The sequence below is a fragment of the Halyomorpha halys genome, unplaced genomic scaffold, assembly GCF_000696795.3.
Source record: "Halyomorpha halys isolate HHAL.00 unplaced genomic scaffold, Hhal_1.1 Scaffold58.1, whole genome shotgun sequence".
Taxonomy (NCBI): domain Eukaryota; kingdom Metazoa; phylum Arthropoda; class Insecta; order Hemiptera; family Pentatomidae; genus Halyomorpha; species Halyomorpha halys.
In genome coordinates, this window is record NW_027110919.1 from 84,183 (window position 1) to 91,523 (window position 7,341).

The 7,341-nt window shown below is 32.6% G+C and overlaps 1 protein-coding gene across 3 annotated transcripts in view; it reads left to right on the plus strand.

Annotated features, from left to right (window-relative positions):
* LOC106692485 (peroxidase) overlaps positions 1 to 6,192 on the plus strand; it is a 39,579-nt gene extending 33,387 nt beyond the window's left edge. Inside the window, exon 14 of one of the 3 annotated variants that reach the window (XM_014438453.3) lies at positions 6,029 to 6,192. The gene's annotated coding sequence lies outside the window, so the exon portion shown is untranslated. Of the gene's footprint in view, positions 1 to 4,937; positions 4,960 to 6,028 lie in introns of those variants that run through there. The other 2 variants (XM_014438454.3, XM_067049012.1) reach the window with 2 other exon arrangements.
* The last annotated feature ends 1,149 nt before the right edge of the window (positions 6,193 to 7,341 follow it).

A 7,341-nucleotide genomic window follows, 5' to 3' on the forward strand; every position in this document is an offset into this window, starting at 1 on the left:
AAAACTCTCTTAAAATATATACAAACAAAAGAATAGACAAGATGAACATAATCAAACTATGAAAAATAAATAAATAAACTAACATAATGATAAAATAATATGTTATAAATTATTTATTAAAATTTTGGTGCCTTTAATAGTGAAATTGGGTCTTAACCTTCATAAGTTTTCCTATGCAATGCTGATCTCGAGGTCCCTCTTCAATATTTCCAAAGTGGGTACGGCGGCACCTTGGGGTCCCTAGCATATGCCAGGAGGCCTCAAGGTAATGCCAGTTTTTCTAATTATTAAAAAAAAAGAAAAACAATTAAAAGTAATATGGCAAATATACAGCGCATTTACTTTGCACTTCTTTTTAATAACATACTCAACCGCTCTTTTTTTTTTTTCTTGTTTATTATTTTTGTGAATTTGGTTAGATTTTTTCACGTTGAAAGGAAGTTTTTCTTTAAATATCATCTGATCCTTTTTATTTACTTCCAATTTCACCAACGAATAAATTCAATAGTGGTGTTTTTTATATTAGTAGTGTGATTTTTATTAAAATCTACAAAACAATCAAATATATTCCGATTTAGAAAATTTTACTATCTCCGTAAGTAAAAACCATTATTAATTAATATTTTTATCTGCTAGCTGTTGGAAAAAGAAAGATATCGACTTTCCTTTGTTCTCGATTGTGAGTGCTATCGATTCTCTTGATCAGACACCAATGCTTACTAATCAGTAAGGGCCTTGGCTGGGTCTTCCCTCTTTGACCTTAAAGGCAATACAAAGACCTTTCATGGTAATAATATGGCATGCGTGTCGTGTCCCACAGGATTCGCTTATTGCATCAACGTAATGCGTTATTGCATTGACAATAATGCTTACAAATTTTAATATAGTATTCCTCAAACTGCTTTGGTGTTTATGTATATCAATTTTTAAATCAAATAAGATACATTTTCTATATTTTGTTTTTAAGAACCCTCTGTGAAGGCCACGAAAAATTACAATTTTTTGTGCAAAAGTACACTTTTGCGAAAATAATTCCTAATTAGTACGTGAGGTTTTTATGTGGAAAGCGATATTGTAAACAGAAATTTTAACTCGGAAGAGAATGACGATAAGATACTTTGTCACATATTTGAATATATCCCCTGCAAAAATTTACTTGGGTCATTATCTGAAAATGTGTAAATTACACGTATGATTGATTTTCAACCTGTGACTGTATTATTCAGATTTTAGGAAGTGAAATCTGTTCAATTTTAGGTAATGACCCACAGGTTATTAATATCTCATAATAAAATATAATATTTCCACATTGATAAAAATTTGGATGCTAAAATTTGACTTTTGATTCCTCATTAGCATCCTTTAAAGTACTTTAAAATTACATTATCCCTAGATAATGATTTTACTTTTTTTTTTAATTATTTATTTAATGTAATTTACAACTGTAAATATGTATGTGTAATACAATAGGTAAATATGTAGTATGTTTCATAAACACTTGAAAATCTTGGGAAGGAACCACCCATTGGTGGTACTTCAAACATTAATTTAAATTAGAAGGTCCCGTGGCCATCTTCTTTTCAGACGCCTTGGAGGATTATCAGGCATTGTTAAGGATGAAAGATTAAGAATTAATGGGTTAGGATGGTCAAGGAGTTTGGAATGAAAAGACGCAAATCTGTTTTGGGTCAAATCTGCAACGAACGGGATGTTAAGGTCTTTTGAATGAGTTTATTTGTGACGTAATAAGGAGCATCAAGGATTTTACGTAGTATTTTGGATTGTAACGATTGGATGCGGGAAGAATTTGATGGTTTGGTCGAGCCCCAGAGCTCAATTCCATATGTCCAAATCGGTCTGATTATTGTAGTGTATACTAATTTTTTGTAATGAATGGGAAGTTTAGAGCGTTTGTCAAGTAAGTGTTGTAGCAATCGGAATCTACGTGCAGTTTCTTGTCGTTTCAGTCTTGAGTGTGGATTCCAAGTAAGTCTCTTGTCAAGATGGAGTCCTAAGTATCGAATCTGTTCAACAGGCATTAGTGGTGTATCTAGAAAGGATACAGTAGGACAGGAGGGCAGAGGTTTACGACGGAGAGTAAAGGTGATCTGGTGGGATTTGTCAGGATTTATTTTGATTCTCCAGTTTTTACACCATTCTTCAATAGATGTTATGTGTGCCTGTAGTGTTTGTGATACATTAATTGGGTCGTTGATTACAGAAAGTATACATGTGTCATCAGCGTATTTTACTTTTTTTAAAAAAAATATTTTGTAAAGTAGTAGAAAAAAGATTACTCAACGCTAAGTTAATGGTATTGCAGCCGGTAAATGTAATACAGGCTAGAGCAGTGTGTGGGCGGTGTCCAATCTTTGGTTTGGGGCTCCCTATGTAATTGGTATTTTTCCGCGGCGCCCTTACAACATCTGATTTTTTCTAAATTTTTGACCTTGAAAAATTGGAAATTTTCCTTTTTAAAAGCGATAACCCAATTAACAGCGAAAAATTAAAGACAGATACTTACTATTTGCGTATATTTAGTGACTTAAGCATGAGTGGGGAAGACGTGCTTGCGCACTAGCCGTTTCAAAAGATGCGGATTAGAAAGAAAACAATGAAAGACTCGAAAGTTGCTAAATTCTTGGAATTTTGTCAGCATACACTATTGTTAGCGCAAAAATTCACGAGAATTAGAAATTCCAAAAATATTTTCGAATTTTTAACTGAACATTTCGCGGCGCTCCGAGAAGCCGCGGCGCACACTTAAAGAATCACTGGGTTAGAGCATTGTAGGGCTCAGTAACAAGCAGATCTCTAAAATGTGGGTAAACGCTAGAGGGGTAGACCATTTAAACGGGTGGATACGTTTAAAGGATTACGTTAGAACCGACTTAGCAGATTTGGTTTTGGAGGGGCGACACTGGAAAGATGTATTTAGGGACGATTTGGTGGTTTCGGCATACAGCTACAGCCTTTATTATTATTATCAATGTAGTAGATGTATTATGATAATAAAAAGAAAGCAATAAATACATTTATATATATTTCATCGGTAATTATCTCTGCTCCAAATGTAAATTTAAGGTTTTAATGACACGCAATTGATTCAAAGAAGAAACATCATCATGAATGAGAATGAGGGCGTTAATTTATTCCTTTACAACGTATTTGAAAATTTCCTTTAATAGGTGTATCAATGGAAAAACCATAGTTCAGATCTCGCACCTGGCTGGTTACGTCATCCATTGCAAGTGGGTTGCAGGTTTTTTCCTTCATCGGGATAGATCATGATTAAATGGAATAGTTTAACCATAAAGAAATCGTAAAATGTTATCTAATCCTTATCTCTACATATCTTTATAGATTCATAGTTATTATGGGATTTCTTCTAATTTAAGCGAATCTTTCTACGACCTTTTCGGATCTTACTCAAAACAGAAAGGAGTTTGTACTTTAAGTGTTAACTTCTAACCATTACAAATTACTGATCTACATGACTATAATAAAGCCTATCTGGATCTACGGAGTTGAGCTTTGGGGCACCATTAAGCCATCGAATTCCTCCCAAATCCAATCCTTACAGTCTAAAATCCTTAATGATTCTTACAAATCAAATCATCCATCAGGCCCTCAATGTTCCGTATGTTGCCGATATGGCCAAAACCAGATACCAATCCATCCATGATAAACTTCCTAACCATTCAAACCCACTTGTTTCTGATTGATAGATTTATTTATCGGTAGATATTATAATCTGCCACAAAGTTGTGGGCAATAGGTAATAGTGATGAGTGATCTCATACATACTAAAATAAAAATAAATAAAATAAAATAAATTTAAAAAAACAAACAAAAAAAAACTCTCTTAAAATATATACAAACAAAAGAATAGACAAGATGAACATAATCAAACTATCTGTATGAAAAATAAATAAATAAAATAACATAATCCACTTGTTTCTAACCTGGCTTCTCCTTCATTACCTAATAATCCTCCTAGGCATCTGAAAAGAAGATGGACTCGAGATCTTCTCCAGAAATGATATTGGAGTTCTATCAATGGATAGATTCTCCAAATGTTTGTACTATGTTATTTTATCACTAGCAACAAATTTACTTGTTTTATATATTTTTATACAGTTGTAGTACAGTTAGGGAGTGGGTAGCTGATTGGTAAGGCAATGAATTACTAACTCTAAGGATTCGGGTTCGAATCCGGCTGTGACAGATAAATATTATCTGTTGCCTGTAGCCATTGAGTCAGCCCTGTGGGTTCAGGATCCCTCTGGGGTCCACCCAACCTTATAAAGTGGGTACACTTAATTGGGTAAAAATCTGGCGGTCGACCGTGACTCTTACTAAATCACTTCCTTCACAACCGTTGGTCTAGTAACAGTGCTTCCTTACAAAGTACTGCACCCCTGATATAGAGAGAGAAATAAAGAAGTAGGTTTATTTCATAGTTTAGTTTAACTTACCAATACCAATTACGCCCTGTTTCTGTGGAACAAGTTAAGCAACATTTAAAGTTGATACATTTATTTCTGCTTATCTAAAAAAGTATACAATTTTAAAACTAGCTTCGTACCAGTAGCATTTATTTACACTAAATACAACTTTCAGCTTTGAGGCTATATTACGGCAGTGATATTTTTATTTTCGATAAATGAACCGTTTCCTAAAATATATTGTATGAACCATTTTCCTAAAATAACATAGTTATGAACGAAGTAACTCTTTTGTTATTGTGTTCCAAAATAATAAAGAAGTTACTTAGTAAAAACATAAAAAAATTACTTTCTTTTGAAGAGGTGAAGAATGTACCTTGTTTTAAGAGTTGAGAAATTAATTAAATCCTATTTTATTACTTTTAATAATATTAAATATTATGAAGTTTTTTCTGAACAAATAGTGTTTATCTTTCTACTTGTTTACAGATCCGTTTTATTGCCGACATATTACAACATATAGGTGTTGTACATTAACTTTTTGACGATAGTTTCATTATATATATGGGTGAGTTTATCTTGGAGTTGCACTTTTCTAAGCTATACATATCAGTTAATATGCAATAAATACCGCCTTACAAGCTTTTGTAAGCTATGCCCCTATATCAAATATTTCACCTCTGATGTAAACACACATTTGCATTGAATTTGTTACCATCTGTGTTTTCGATTTTGCTTGGTAACGGTTGGTTTGTCCGATAACATCAATCTGGTCATAGAGTTTGAACCGAAACACTGAATTTATTTTATATTTCCCCTTATCCTTGTTATTTCTGAGTTAACAGGCCAAGTTTTCATTCCGTGGGGTCGCTATCAAACAAAAGTGAACTCCCGCAGACCGGATTAGAACCGGCGCAGCTGCAGTTACGATGTTGTGAACGTAGACAGCCTCCGAAACATCATTTTAATCGGCATAAAATTAATCGAGAAAGAAATCATATAAGGTCACAGAAAGGAAACTTTCAAGCAGAATAAAATCCGTAAAACGAATAATTTCACCAGAAAATAAACAAATGGAAAATATATACTGAGTGAAACTTATTGTCATCCCGAATAATAAAAATACTTCTGTTTGAAACTTACAAGGATTAATCTCATCTCAAAGTAGAGTACTAAGTTAAACTGGTACGCTCTATTTTTTTTTCAGTTGACGACTAATGACTTATCGACGAGTTAACAAAAAATTCTTTTGAAATCTGAAAAGATCCAAATAAGTGGTTAAATGAGACCTCGAAATCAAATATATAACATTTCAGACCAACCTAGTATTTTCATCTAACTTTTGTATCTAGTCTCCAATTGTAACTCTATCTCAGTTTCTTATTATTCCAATTACGGTTATAATAAATATGGCTCCCAAATTAACCTAGAAGTAAACCAAGACGAAGAAGAAAAATGTTAACTGAATTGGTACATTTTGTCACAAAATGTTTTTTCTTCTGTTGAAAACAACAAGTTTTCATTATTTTTAAGTCATTTTAAAAAATCCACCTTCATAGATATAACTTCATAGTTCGTAGTTTCAGGCGAAATAGATTCTACGAAAGGCTTAAACGAATAAAACAAAATAAAACTTGTTTGATAGACTCTACGACCTTGCGAGGTTAAATAGCACTTGTGGGACGTCGGAAGACGAGCTTAAAAAAAAGATGAAAAGGAATAATGAAATGAAACGCCCGTATTCCAGATGGCAAGTGATTTATTATGGTTCTTAATTCTTCTTATATCTTTTCTATGTTTTTTATGTTTACATTAGAAGATAGGCTTAGGGCTAACAGTACGCCCGGCCTTACCATAACTTAGCAATCTTGATATATCGTTTACAAGATCGCTACAAGACAATGAACCTGTCCTGTCTAGAAAGTGGGTGTTCCTAGTCAAACCTGTTTTAAAAAACGTTATAATCTCTTAGTTATTTATAAGCATCGTTCTAATAAATTCTAGGAGACGTTAGAGTAATATTAGTTTTAGTACATAACTTAGTGTTACAGAATTGAGAATGAATCTTTACCAGAAGTTCGTTCTCAATTAATTTGAGATGGCTGCCACAACATCCGAATTAAGTTTCCAGGAAATTATAAGAAATCCTGGGAACTGTAGAAAATAATTCAAGCACCTACTTAAAATTTTAACGTTTTGTCGGTCTTGAAGGTTCTGTGTACTCGTAATATGATATTCAAGTCTTATTAATGATTGAAAATTTATGAGTTGGATTGAAGTTTTTTTCAATAGAGTTTATTGTTATTTATAATAATATTTATGTATTGATAAATACTGCAATCTGCCACAACCTTTGTGCAACTATTATGTATATTATCATTCAATGTTTGCCTATTTTTAATATTTTCTTTAATTTTCTAATACTGTTTGCTTTAAAATTATTTTCAAATGTAACGTATTTTAACCGTCAATCCACACTACTTCTCTATAACATCCTGTCAACAGTTCACTTTCGCACTGACTTCTAGTCTGAAAGGTACCACAAGGTTTCTGTTTTATTCATTATCATCCTTTATTCTTGATTCTTTTCATATCCCCCTTTTTCCACTTCTTAGTTTGTAGACCCATTCATATATGAGATTACTGACGCATTCTTATATGAGATTCTAAAACGATTATGTTCATGCATAAATTGTCAAAAACCGGGAAAATTGCATTCAGTTTTTGGCGATTATGACCTTCGGAACGTGTTGGATCTGGAAATTATTGACGTCTTAGAAATAAATACAGATCTCATCTAGTTTTTGGAATGTAAAATGGCTCCTCAAATACAAAAATATCCTAAAAACACCTTATATATATATAATAATAGAAAAATGCTAAGAAATATTAA